The sequence below is a fragment of the Hylobates moloch genome, unplaced genomic scaffold (assembly GCF_009828535.3).
Source record: "Hylobates moloch isolate HMO894 unplaced genomic scaffold, HMol_V3 SCAFFOLD_5, whole genome shotgun sequence".
Classification (NCBI taxonomy): Eukaryota; Metazoa; Chordata; class Mammalia; order Primates; family Hylobatidae; genus Hylobates; species Hylobates moloch.
The window spans coordinates 60,588,886-60,603,331 of record NW_026652280.1 but is presented as its reverse complement, the minus strand read 5'-3'; the positions used below and the strand labels follow the sequence as shown (position 1 = coordinate 60,603,331).

Below are 14,446 nucleotides of genomic sequence, written 5' to 3'. Positions count from 1 at the left end.
CCATGGCTGCATTTACGAGTTGGGGTCTGGTGCCTGCAGCTTTTCCAGGCTGAAGGGGCAAGTTGCCAGTGACTCTACCATTCTGGGATCTGGGAGGACAGCGGCACCATTCCTACAGCTTCAATAGGCAGTTTCCCTGTGGGTATTCTGTGTGGGGACTCTAATTCCACATTTTCCCTTGGCACTGCCCTAGCAGAGGCTCTCTGTTGGGGCTTTGCCATTGTGGAAAGTTTCTGTGTAGCCGCTGAGGCTTTCCCATACGTCCTCTGAAATCTAGGTAGAAGCTGTGAAGCCTCCTTCACTTGTACACTATGTGTATCTGTAGGCTTAACACCATAAGGAAGCAGCCAAGCCTTAGTGGTACCCCCAAGCAGTACTGGTGGCCATTTGAGCTGTGGCTGTGTCTGTAGCAGCCAAAATGCAGGGAACATCCTGAAGAGGCACAGGACAGTGGGGCCTTGGGCCTGGTCCCAGATCCATTCCATTCTCCTAGGCCTCTTGGCCTGTGATGGGAAGGGCTATCTTGAAGACTTCTGAAATGCTTTTGAGGCCTCTTTCTTATTGTCTTGGCTGTTAGTACCTGGCTGCCTTTTAGTCATGCTAATCTCTGGTTGCTCCACAGCACAGCCCATTTGTATTCCTCTTCTGAAAATGCTCTTTCCTTTTCTACCACACAGCCAGATTGGTAATTTTCCAAATTTTTAGGCTCTGCTTCCCATTTAATTTTAAGTTCCAACTTTAAGTCCCTTCTTTGCTACCATATCTGATTACAGGCTGTTAGAAGCAGCCATGCCATTTCTTTCTTTCTTTTTTTTTTGAGATGGAGTCTTGCTCTGTCACCCAGGCTGGAGTGCAGTGGCGTGATCTCAGCTCACTGGCCATGCCATTTCTTGAATGCTTTGCCACCTAGAAATTTTTTCCACCAGATACCCTAGGTCATTATTCTTAAGTTCAACCTGCCACAGAGCCCTAGGACATGAACACAATGCAGCCAAGTTCTTTGCTAGGGTATAACAAGGGTAACCTTTGCTCCAGTTCCCAATAAGTTCCTTATTTCCATCTGACACCTCTTCAGCCTGACCTTCACTATCTATATTTCTGTCAGTATTTTGGTCACAACCACTTAACTAGTTTCTAAGGAGTTCCAAAATTTCCCTCATCTTCCTTTCTTCTTTTGAACCCTCCTAACTCTTTCAATCTCTGCCTATTATGCAGTTCCAGAGCCTTTCCACATTTTCAGGTATCTTTATATCAATGCCCCACTCCCAGTACCAATTTTCTGTATTAGTCCATTTTTTATTGCTGTAAAGAAATATCTGAGGCTGGGCAATTTATAAAGAAAGGAGGTTTATTGGGCTCACAGTTCATGCTATACAAGAAGCATGGCACCAGCATCTGCGTGGCTTCCGGTGAGGCTTCAAGAAGCTTTTACTCATGGCAGAAGGCAAAGGGGGAGCAGGCATGTCACATGGTAAGAGAGAGTGCAAGAGAGCTGGGGGAGGTGCCAGGCTCTTTTTAACAATTAAATCTGGTGGTAACTAATAGAATGAGAACTCACTCATTCCTGTGAGGACAGCACCAAGCCATTCATGAGGAATCTACTCTGATGACCCAAACACCTCTCACCAGTCCCCAATTCCAACATTGGGGATCAAATTTCAACATGGGATTTGGAGAGCACATATATCCAAATAGTATCAAGAGGCTTCTAAAGAAATTAAAAATAGAACAACCATATGACCCAGCAATTGTTCTGCTGGATATACACCCAAAGGAAAGGAAATCACAACCTTCTAAAGATATCTGCACTTCCATGTTCATTGCAACTGTAGTCACAATAGCCAAGATATGGAAACAATCTGAGTGTCCATCAATGGTCAAAAGAATAAAAAAAAAAACTGTGATACACACACACACACACACACACACACACACACACACACACACAACACACACAATGGAGCGTTATTCAGCCTTAAAATTAAAATCCTGCCATTTGCCATGAATGAACCTGGAGGACATTGTGTTAACCAAAATCAGCCAGACACAGAAAGAAATATATTACAATTTCACTTATATGTGGAATCTTAAAAAAAAAAAGTCAAATGTCCAGAGATAGAAAATAAAGCCAAGATTACCAGGGGGTGTGGTCAGAGCAGGAAAATAATGCAAAATAGCAGATACGTAGGGAGGGACAAGTCTAGAGACCTAATGTACAAGAACTATGGTTAGTAACGTTGTATTGCATTTGGGATTTTTGCTAAATGAATAGATTTTAGCTGCTTTTTCTACAGAAAAAAGGTTACCATGTGAAATGATGGATATGTTAATTTGCCTCACTCTAGTAACCATTTTTTATTATCTATATGTATCTCATAACATCACGTTGTATACCTTAAATTTATACAATGAAATTTACAAAAAGGAGTTTTTAACTACAAAGGATGTAATATTCATTTCCTTTTAAAATATGTAAATGGAATGAAGTACATTAATAGAATTTCTGGTGTTGACCTGTTCTTATATCCTTGAGTCAAGAGGTATTATTGGCTTACATATTGTTGGATTTGGTTACTAATTTATACAGTTGTCAGGATTTTTCATCTATGCTTGTGAGTGAGGGTGAAAAGCAACTTTCCTTTTTCTTAGTGTCTGTACATTAAGAGGAAGATTTTGGTATTAAGATTATTCTATACTTTCTATACTAAAAAACATGTAGAGTCTTTTCTACACACTGGGATAGTATTTGTATAAGTTGGAATTATTCAGGTTTTCTCTTTCATAATATCCATGACTTTTGAAGTTATGTATTTTCAAAACTAGAATATATAGATGTTTATTTCATCTAAGTTTTCAATTTTATTGTTATAAAATGTTTACAAATTCTACTTCAATGTTATTAGTGTTTTATGTATGAGTTATATTCCTTTTATTGCTTAATAATGTTCATTTGTTTTCTCTCTGCTTCTTCTCTTTCTGTCTTTCTTGCTCTCTCAAGACACACCAGAGATCTGTAAATTTTAATTAGTTTTTATTATGGAACTGACTATTGTCTTTGGAAATTTTATTTATTCTGTGCTTATTTTCTGTTAATCTAATGACCATAAAATACAAATGTGTACACAGGATATTTACATCCTAGCTTGCATTTCCATTTTCTTTTTGGTGTACTTTGAGGAATAGCTTCTAAAAATTAGATTCAGTTAATTTTATCAATCATTTTGGAGATTTTTGTCCCTGTTACCTAGGTAAGAAATCTTTGCTTATTGTAAGATTGAACGATTTTTTTCCTAGGTGTTCTTTTAAAAGTTATGGATTTTAGCTTTTGTGTTAGGTGTATGATTTATTTTGAGTTAATTTTTGTGTATGTAGTTAGATAAGGGTCAATGTTTATTTTTCTCTATATGGATCACTATTTGTTGAAAAGATATTATTTCCCAATTCCAAAAGGGCATTGATAACTTTATAGTAAATCAATTGACCATATATGTCTGACTATTTGTGGTCTCATTATAGTGTTCTATTGATTTATACACTTATCCTTTTAGAAACACTGTGCAGTCTTGATTACAGCAATTTTAAATTTATAATTAAAAGTGGAGTCCAATACATGCAGCCAACAAACATATTTTAAAAAGCTCAACATCACTGATCATTAGAGAAATGCAAATAAAAACCACAATGAGATCACGTCTCACATCAGTCAGAATGGCGATTGTTAAAAAGGTAAGAAACAACACATCCTGGTGAGGCTGTGGAGAAATAGGAATGCCTTTACACTGTTGGTGGGAGTGTAAATTCGTTCAACCATTGTGTAAGACAGTATGACAATTCCTCAAAGACCTAGAGACAGAAATGCCATTCTTACCCAGCAATGTCATTACTGGATATATACTCAAAGGAATATAAACATTCTATTATAAAGACACATACATGCATATGTTCACTGTGACACTATTCATGACAGCAAAGACATGAAATCAATCTAAATGCTCACCAACTAGACTGGATAAAGAAAATGTGGTACATATACAACATAAAATACTGTGCAGCCATAAAAAGGAATGAGATCATATCCTTTACAGGGACACGGATGGAGCTGGAGACCATTATCCTTAGCATACTGGTACAGGAACAGAAAACCAAATACCATATGCTCTCACTTATAAGTGGGAACTAAATGATGGGAACATATGGATACATGGTGTAGGGGAACAACACACACTGGAGCCTGTCAGAGGTTGCGGGCTGGGAGGATGCAGAGGATCAGGAAAAATAGCTGGATGCTGGGATTAATACCTGGGTGATGCAATGATCTGTGTGGCAAACCACTGTGGCACATGTTTACCTGGGTAACAAACCTGCACATCCTGCTCATGTACCCCGGACTTAAAATAAAAGTTGGAAATAAAAAAAAATTAAATGGGGTCAAATTTTATTTCTCCTTTCTAAAATTTACTTTGCTATTTTATATCCTTTGCATTTCAGTTTATATTTTAGAACTAATTTGTTGATCTCTGTGGAAAACGTGACATTTTGATTAGAATTGCACTGAATCTATAGCTCAGCTTGAAAAAAAATTGAATGTTTCAAAGTATATACATGCCTGTCTACATTTTGTAGAACTACTTTATTTTTCTGAGCAATGCTTTGTCGATCTTAAACACTTATCTTGCATTTCTCTCAAACTATTTTATATATATTTATACTATTGCAAGATGTTTGTCCATATTCCATTTTCTAATTGATTATTACTAATAATACTGAAATAATTTTTGTATATTAATCTTATATCATGTGCCCTTATTAAGTTTGCTTTATTAATTCTAATAGTGGCTTTGTAGGTGCTTTAAGATTTACTACACACATAATTATGTAATCTGCAAAATAAGACAGTTTTACTTCTGTTGAAATCTAGATACTTTCATTTCATCTGGCCTTATTGTACTAATTGGAATTCATTTGAAAACATTCTTCTTTTCTAAAATTAGTAATTAAAGTTATACATTTTTCTCTAATTGTCATCTGCAACTCCAAATTCTTATAATGTCTTGGTCTGATTTGGTGAATGTTTCTTATGAATTTGAAGAAAAAAGAATTCTGCCACTGCTGGATATACTTTATTAATTTCAGTTAGGTTGAATTGATTGACAGCTTTAAATTCTTCTCTATCCATGCTGATTCCTCTTTACTTGTTCAATCAATTATTAAAAAAAGAAATAATTGAAATCCCTTACATTAAGTGTGGGCTTGTCTAATTGATCTTCCACATCTATTGGTTTTTGTTCTATGTAGTTTGGAGCTCTGTTATTAGGTACATTCTTAGTTAGAAGTGTTGTTATGTCTTTGATGGGTTTACCCCTTTATCATTATGACATACACATTTTTCCTAATCTCTGATAATATTCCCTGTCCTAAATTTTTCTATGTCTGATATTAATACAGCATCATTCTAATAATTAAAGTATTCATGATATTTTTCCTATACTTTTAACTTATTTTTGTTGTGATATTTCTGTTTGTAGTAGTAGTATCGATATTCCCCTATTTGTAATGTATTCTTTTTCCTCTGGCAGTTTTTCAGTTTTTTTTTTTCCTTTATCACAGTCGTTTGTTATTTTTTTTCTCCCTTTAATTATCATGTATGTTGATTTGTGTTTCTTTTTTGTTTTTGCTCAGGGTTTGTTCAGATTTGTGGAATTCAGGTTTAAGTTTTCATCAAATTTGAAGTTTTTTGGCAATTATTTTTTAAAATATACTTCCTATCTACTCTTTCCCTTTCTAGATCTCCAATTAAACAGATTTTGGATTGCTTGATATTGCTTCACACATTTTCATTTTCTTAAGGCTTTCCTTTTTTAAAAGAAAGCAACTATTTCTCTGAATGCTTTAGTTTGGATCATTTCTATTGTAATGTCTTTAAGTTAACCAGTCATTCATTTATTCAACCAGATCTAAACTTCAGCTAAGTCCATTTTGTGGATTTTTAACTTCAGATAATTGGTTTTTTTTCTTTTTAGCTCTGGGAATTATTTTTTTAAATATGTCCTTCCTTCATTTCCTTGTTATGTTTACTCCTTTAAAACATTACACATATTTAATATCAGTTTCAAGTTCTTGGGTTTTACTATTGGGCCTTGTGCTGTTTCCTTCCAGGCTTTCTGCAAGCTACTCAGGTCTTGCTAGAGAATGAGTGTTTATGTGATACCAGTTGATCATGAAGCCTAAGCTTCCTGTAATGAAGTGGATATCATTTTATCTAGGAAGCCATACACATGGGTATAAGCATTAGTGATTTATCACTAAGCGGAAAGGGCATAAAAGGCAATTGACTTAGGCAGGTATAGAAAGTACAAATAAGTTGTAAGTGGGTGACTCAGACTCCTTTATCACCAACTTCTGCTGCATTGCCTCCTTTCAATACAACCGGGAAGTATCTTTTTTATTTATTTATTTATTTATTTATTAGATTGCGATTCTCTCTCATCACACAGGCTGGAGCACAATGGCATGATCCCAGCTCACTGCAACTTCTCCCTCCCAGGTTCAAGCGATTCTCCAGCCTCAGCCTCCTAAGTAGCTGGGATTATAGGTGCCCACCACCACCCCCGGCTAAGTTTTTTTGTATTTTTAGTAGAGATGGGGTTTCACTACATTGGCCAGGCTGGTCTCGAACTCCTGACCTTAGGTGATTCACCCACCTCGGCCTCCCAAAGTGCTGGGATTACAGGCGTGAGCCACCACGCCCGGCCACTATCCGGGAAGTATCTTATGATCAGTTGACTAAAGAAGAAAAAATTCAAAGCTTAGTTTCAGATAGGTAGGTCTGCAAGAAATTCTGATGTCAACTGAAAGAGGATGACTGCAGCATTTTAGCCCCACTCAGAGGTGATCGTAAAGGAAAGCAGTGAAGGAAAATTTTCCCTGTGGGCAAAGTTTGGATGCTTAGTTTGAAGTGAGTTGCCAGAAGTATACTGTTGAGCCTTAAGCAACAAAGGTTTAAGTGTGCAAGTCCACTTATACAAGGATTTTCTTCTTTGCCACTGCTGAGACAGCAAAACCAATCCTTTTCCTCCTCCTCAGCTTATTTAATGTGAAGATAATGAGAATAAAGTTCTTCATGATGGTTCACTTCCATTTAGAAAATGGTAAATATAGTTTATCTTCCTTATGATTTGCTTAATAACATTTTCTTTTCTCTAGCTTATTTTATTGTCAGGACACAGTATATAATACATGTAACACACAAAATATGTGTTAATCGATTGTTTATATTAATGGTAAGGCTTCCCATCAACAATAGGCTATTAATAGTTAAGTTTTGGGAAAGCCAAATGTTATACATGCATTTTCGACTTCATTAGTGTCTCTGCTCTTAACTCCTGTGTTGTTAAAGGGTCAAGTGTGTGTCTGCAACAGTTTGAGGGCAGTTGCTAAGTCTGGTTGAATGGTCAGTGGCTTGGAAGAAACAGGATTGTGAGTGGGTGAAAAGGAAGTCTCTAGGAGAGGCATGTAGCTGGATTGCTTGCAGTTGGCACAGACTATGAAGATAGGTACGTCTCATGTGAATACCACAAAAGGGCATCTTACCAAGGAGGGGGCTGCTAATTAGAAGGACAAAATGAAGGACTCAGAGGATGTCAGTTAGCCTCTTTCATCAGCCACCCCAGTGCTTGCTCAATGGGCCCATGGACATAGTGGCCATGGTGGCAGCAATGAAGGCTCTTCATGAAGTCTGCAACAGGGCATCACTTTGTTGTCTGGTTTGGCTGTTGTTACTGCTGAGTGTCTAATCTGCCAAAACAGATACTAACATTGAGCCCCTAAGATGGCACCACTGATTGTGGGACCAGCCAGCGACCTGTAGGTAGCTGAATACATTGACCTTTCACGTTATGAAGCAGGCCGACTTGTCTTCACTGGGACGAACAGGTATCCTGCATATGAATTTGCCTTCCCTGTCTGCGTCACCACCAGTGAACTCACAGAATGCCCTACCCGCAATCTTGGTGGTGCTCCATATCATGTTGCTACTCATCAAGGAATTTATATCACAGAAAGAAAGTGACTTGGTCATAGTTTAGTTTAATGGTGACATCTTTTTCTTTGTACTCATCAAGGAATTTATATCACAGAAAGAAAGCGACTTGGTCATGGTTTAGTTTAATGGTGACATCTTTTTCTAAATGATTTATAAAATAATAGCCTGAAAATAATCACACATATTCTATGAACATGATGATAAATTCTCTTTACACATTTAAATGACATGTTATATTAATTAAAAATTGCCTTCCTATAATCTCTGTTAAATTGACTTTTTTCTGAGATCTGCCTATATGATTCAGAATAAATGTGGAAACTAAGGCTCAAAGAGGTTAAGTAATCAGCCCTAATGTCACCCAGCTGGATAGTGGCGGAGACAGGCCTAGAACCGATTTCCATGTCATACAATAGTGAAATGTATTACCACCTCAAATTGCCTTGGCAAACAAACATAAGGAAAGACATCAGATTTCAGAGTTAGAACTTTTTTTTTTATCACTTACTTGCTTTATCTCCTTAAAGAATTCATTTAACCACTCTGGAGTTAGTCTCAATTTCCTTATCTTCATTATTAAGCGAATAGTGCCTACATTCACTATAAAGGAAATGTGCCTGGCATACAGATGGGTATGCAGTAAGTAGTTACTGGCGAGTAAAGAATGAAAAATTTTTAAACCTTCCATTTTTGATACTATTATTGACTATAACAGAGAGTATTTCCTAAGGAATCAATGAATTCCTGACACTAGATGCCATCCAACTTGCTGTCTGGCACTAGAAAATGCTTCATATGAATCATGAGCTTTATATTTTTTAAGTGTATTGTTCTGTTCAGGAAAGAGAGGAAACAACATTAGTTTCATATTTTTACATCTCTGAGCATTTTTTATGTGGGAAAGAATTTTTTCTATAATTGATGCTGGACTGTGCTTTGCTATTAAAAGGATAATTTAACCTCTACTTGGGAAACTAAATTCAGGTCTTCTCTGTTAGTTCTTTCTTTGGACGTAGACATACATATTTCAAATAGGTGGTGATATTAAAAGTAAAGTATCATTTTGCTAGATATTCACTTCATTAAAACTATACACTGATGGCCTGGATGGTCTAGGCTGGTAGTCATTTTATATTGATCAAGAAGCTTTTGTCTCCTGTCATTTCCCTTGGTACTACATATTTTGTGGCTTTTAACAGCTATAGATTGAAACAAAAATACCAAACTCTCAATACACAAGCTCTGGTCATAAAAACCATAGAAACGAAAGAACTATTATTTAGTAGTAGTATTCAATATATCAAGTGGGAAAAAAAAGCTCTGTAATATGATATGAACCCGTTTTTGAAGCTCTAATCTTTAAAGCAGGTAACATATCCTTAACTTCTGTGCTGCAGGTTAAATATTTTTATAATTATTGAAACAAATGTAAGCATATTTGAGTTTCACTATTTTTCTACTCCTTATCTAAATGAGTGATATAACCTTCAAATGTGTCTTTTTTTTTAACCATTTTTTGGGAGGTATAAAACAAATTAATGAAATACAAATATATATAATTAAGGTAAAACCCATATAGAATAAATTACTTAAAAATTATTTTAATGTATTTTAGTGAATTAGTAAATACAAAAATTATAAAATTATATTAACAAATCAAAATTATTTAGTAATATTAATTTTGTTCATGTTTATTTAATGTCATATTTTACATAAAAATGAGAAAATCATTCTCAGGAGTTAGCTTTGCTGTTAACCAAAAACCTTTTAATGTTTGGTTCCGTATAATAAATAGTGTGCCTCTAAGATTTTATCAACAGAAAAAGCTTTAGACTTGAAGGTGGATATTTATTTCCAGTTCTGGGGTAATAAGGACACTTGGGCAAATTATAATCTGCTTCAACCTAGTTTTCCTTTTTTTAAAAGATGAAAGAATGAGTTTTGAGGATCCATTTAACTCTAAAAACTAAGATACTTGATAAAAATGGATTTGATAGCTATTTAGATCAATGTAGGAAAACTTATTCTTAGGAGCCTATCTGTATCCCTCATTACCTTGTAAATTTTATGAGTGCAAGATTTCGACCTATTTATCTTAGTACACCAGTGACAAATACGATGTCTAGTATGTATCCAGTGCTCCATAATTGCAGAATAAATAATTAATGTCATTGCATCAAAGTTAAAACCAGAAAATAGTGTTCTGTTGTGACTTGCTAAAATAAAAATCTAGAAAAAATGCACATGCACACACACACAGACACACACACACACACTTGAACCTTGTTAGAAGACTTACAGGATAACGTGAGAAGTTTCAGATGGCAATTGTTAAGTTAAATCTTAAACACTGTGACATTATAAGTGGTGCAAACATTCAATTAAAGCTATAAAACCCAAACTTATAAGATTGTGTGTAATTTATTTGAAGAAGCAGTGTCTTCTAGCTTGATGCAGATTCTTCTTAAATTACTAATGAGCTAGACCTTTAAAACTACTTGGCAAGATAGTTTTATTGCTTGCTAATCAAGCTGTGCATTTTTATAACACACTTGTATGTAAAATTTAAGAACTCGACAACTTTTCAGATATTTGAAAAACAAAGCTCAGCATTTGCCCTTTTCATTGATTCTCTTCCTATCCTTTCTATTTCAAGATAGTTTGTTTGCATTTAGGGTATGTGGTAACACTGGAAATAACACTAGTCTAATTTTTTCTTATAGAAAAGCTTTCATTTGGGCCTTTTATTATGAGTTTAGTCACTTTTCTTATTGCTTCACTGCTACTGAATATACATAATGTCTCCCTGTTCTGTGGAAAGTCAAAACGTCAAAATATTTGAAAGGACCAATTCAAAATTTAGTACTGCTGTCTTTTCAGGCCCCAATTCCTGTTATTAGATAGGCTGTGGTGAAGTTTTGCTGGGTACAGGGACATCAAGTGGTCCTGTCCCAGGGCCTGTGTTTGCAGTGGCAGATTGAGGGAGACTGACCTTGGGCCCCAGGGCAGCACACTCTGGCCCCGGCATTAGCTGGTTCAGGTGGGCTGGTTCTTGGGCCTCCTGGTGTCCTGCTCCTGTGCCAGCAGTGGCAGCAGTGGGCAGGTTCTCAAGGCCTTGGGCAGTGGGTGTGGTGTGGGTGACAGCAGTAGCAGAGGCTGAAAAAACCTCTGGCTCCCACGCTGTCCTCACTGGTGCTGGTGTTGGCTGTGATGGGCTGAGAGCCAGTTCCCAGATCATAGGCGGTGGGTGCCAGCTGTGGTGGCAGTGGCAGGTTGGGTGGGCCTGACCTCAGGCCCCTGACAGGAGTGCACGGGTGACACCAGGGGTGGACTCAACTGAGCACTGAGTGGCCCCTAGGTCCCCAGATGGGACAGCATGCTCTGGCACCGGAGGGGCTGAGCTGGCCAGTCAGCCCTGACCTTAGGGCCCTCAGTGGTGCATGCAGGGGCTCTGATAGGCAGGGGCGGGGTGATCCCTAGGACCAAGGTGAAATGCAGCTGTGCTGCAGCCCTGCTACTCGGGGGGTGGGGTTGTTTTCAGTGGCAGCAGCGCTAAGCAGGCAACTGGGGAGCCCACACTTTGGCCCTGGCTTTGTAGTGGCTCCTGTGGGTAGGAGAATTTGTCCTCAGGACATGTGAAAATGTGTGGCGTCTTCACTGCTGGGGGCAGTGGGGTCAGTGGGGTCTTTGGAATGGCTCATGCTTCAGCCCTGGCTGCAACAGCACCAGCCAGTCACAGCAGGGGCTGCAGGCAGGGAATGTTGATGTGTGGAGGATGTGTGGGGGCAGGGCTGTTGAGCCCCCAGGAATGATGCCCTTTGGTGGGAACTGGACTCTCTGTATGCACTGTGCTATTAGGGATGGGGTTGCATCCAGCATGAGAGCTCTCTCTGGAGCAATGCCGTCCTGCGGCCTCCAGGCAGTGCGCTATGTTGGTCTCTGGGTGGAGGGGCTTCCCTGTGGCTAGGATTGCAGGAGCCTGTGGTGAGAATGTGGACTGCTGGGATCGCACACTTACTCTGTCCTACATTGAGGAGCCCCTCCAGCCTCCCAAATGATCCAGCCCAGCAGGCTGCCTCAATTCCTTCTTCCTTGCTTTAAGTGTTTCTTGTCACTTCTCTGTTGAATTCCAGTGTTCTCTCAGATGATCTATTCAAAGTGTGATATCTACTCACTATGTTGGTTCTTCTGTGTGGAGGTGGCAGTACCAGATGCCTCTAGTCAGCCATCTTGAAGCCCTTCCTCCTTTTGTACAGTTTTGGCTTTTAAAGTATTTATCCTACATATTAGAAATGTAAGATTAATCAGTAAGCATGGGAAGGAGGAACAATCAAAAACTGAAAGCAATGTGAAACAAATGAACCTACTATACTCCAAATAAATACCACAATCCCACTAAAAAGAAAGAAAGAGAGAGAGGAAAAAAAGAGAAGAGTGGTTGCAAATAAGCTTGCGTGGCTCCTTGGAAGGTGGCAGAGTTTGCTATAGTGGTTCCTCTTGGCCCTGTCAATACTGGAGTCAGGCCCAGCCAGGATACTGCCTGGAATCCCAGCCTTGCTGGAGTAGGAACAGGAGGGGACAGGGTAAAGAGTGGTCACCTTCACGACCCAGAGTCTACTACAGCACTGGGGAGCCAGTTTTAGGAGAGGCACCAGCTTTGACTCTTGGAGCTAGCTGGTGGAAGTGATAGATGAGTATCTGATATTAGCAAGACTTCTACAAAAAGAGGCCCAAGCTCAACATGAGAATTCACAGAAGAACAAAAGAAACCCACAGGCAATGTTGTAACATGCTTGGAATTGTGAAGTGCAGCTTTACACTCCACACAGTTTCAAGAAGAACTGAAATTGGAGGACCTGAAGAAACTAGAACTAATCCTAAAGAATATTTTTACATATAATAAAGAATTTCCATTTGACGTTCAGCCTGTCCCCTTAAAAAGAACTTTAGTACCTGATGAAAAACAGTATTTGGAATTTGATGAAGATGAAGAACAGGGTGGTGCTGGAGCAGGGTCTCCCGATTCTTTTCCCGCTAGAGTTCCTGGTACGCTACTACTTGTATTAGTCTGTTTTCACACTGCTGATAAAGACTTACCTGAGACTGGGCAATTTACAAAAGAAAGAGGTTTAATTGGACTTACAGTTCTACGTGGCTGAGGAAGCCTCACAATCATGGCAGAAGGCAAGGAGGAGCAAGCCCCGTCTTACACAGATGGCAGCAGCCAAAGAGAGACTGAGGAAGACGCAAAAGCAGAAACCCCTGATAAAATCATCAGATCTCGTGAGACTTATACACTATCACGAGAACAGTATGGGGGAAACCACCCCCATGATTCAATTATCTCCCACCGGGTCCCTCTCACAACATGTGGGAATTATGGGAGTACAATTCAAGATAAGATTTGGGTGGGGACACAGAGCCAAACCATATCACGACTTTATTACCAAAGTTGCTATCAGAACCAAGAGCAGTGTTACTCACTACTAGAACTGAGAACATTGGTCTGAAATATGCTAAGCAGCACATATCACTACTTTATTACCAAAGTTGTTCTCAGAATCAGGAGTGGTGTTACTCACTACTAGAATTGAGAAAATTGGCCTGAAAGATGCTATATTACAGTTAGTATCAAGGAGCTGAATGACATAGATTTAAGTACTGTGCAAGATACTCCTGTGCTTTTAAGAAAAGAAGATACATACTTTCATTTTAATGTGAACATTGAGCTGCAGAAGTATACTAAAAAATTAACCAAAGGTGAGGCTGTCTTCTTTAAATTCAAAGACGACGAGCCTACAAAAATGTTTATCAGCACTTCATGGAGATGGATGAAATTAAACCTTGGCCACTTGTAATAGAACTGTACAAAAAACCTACTGACTTTAAAAAATGAAATTGCAATTACAGACCAAGAAACCATTTGATCTTCATTTATTAATACATCAAACTTTGCACAAGGAATGATCCTGACATGAATAACTTGGAACTTTTGTGAATTTTACTACTCATTAGAAACCATCATAGCTCTGTGTATCACATTCACCCTCAGCAGGTAGGAAGCATGCTGTACCCATGCCAGTAGGCCAGAGTTTCCATAAATCTTCTCAAATCTAGGTGAAGGTCCCCAAACCTCAATTCTTGACTTCTGTGCACCCTTAAGCTCAACACCACGTGGAAGCTGCCAAGGGTTGGGGCTTGAACCCTTTGAAACCATGGGCTGAGCTGTACCTTGGCCCCTTTTAACAATGGCTAGAGCAGCTGGGATGCAGGGCACCAAGTCCCTAGGCTGCACACAGCATGGGGACCCTGGACCCAGACCATGAAACTATTTTTTCTTCCTAGGCTTCTGGGTCTGTGATGGGAGGGGTGGCCATGAAGACCTTTGACATGCCCTGGAGACGT

The 14,446-nt window shown here is 38.6% G+C and overlaps 1 pseudogene; it reads left to right on the top strand.

The window, feature by feature from the left end:
* Positions 1 to 7,895: 7,895 nt before the first annotated feature.
* LOC116467805 (axin interactor, dorsalization-associated protein-like) lies at positions 7,896 to 14,008 on the top strand (annotated as a pseudogene).
* The last annotated feature ends 438 nt before the right edge of the window (positions 14,009 to 14,446 follow it).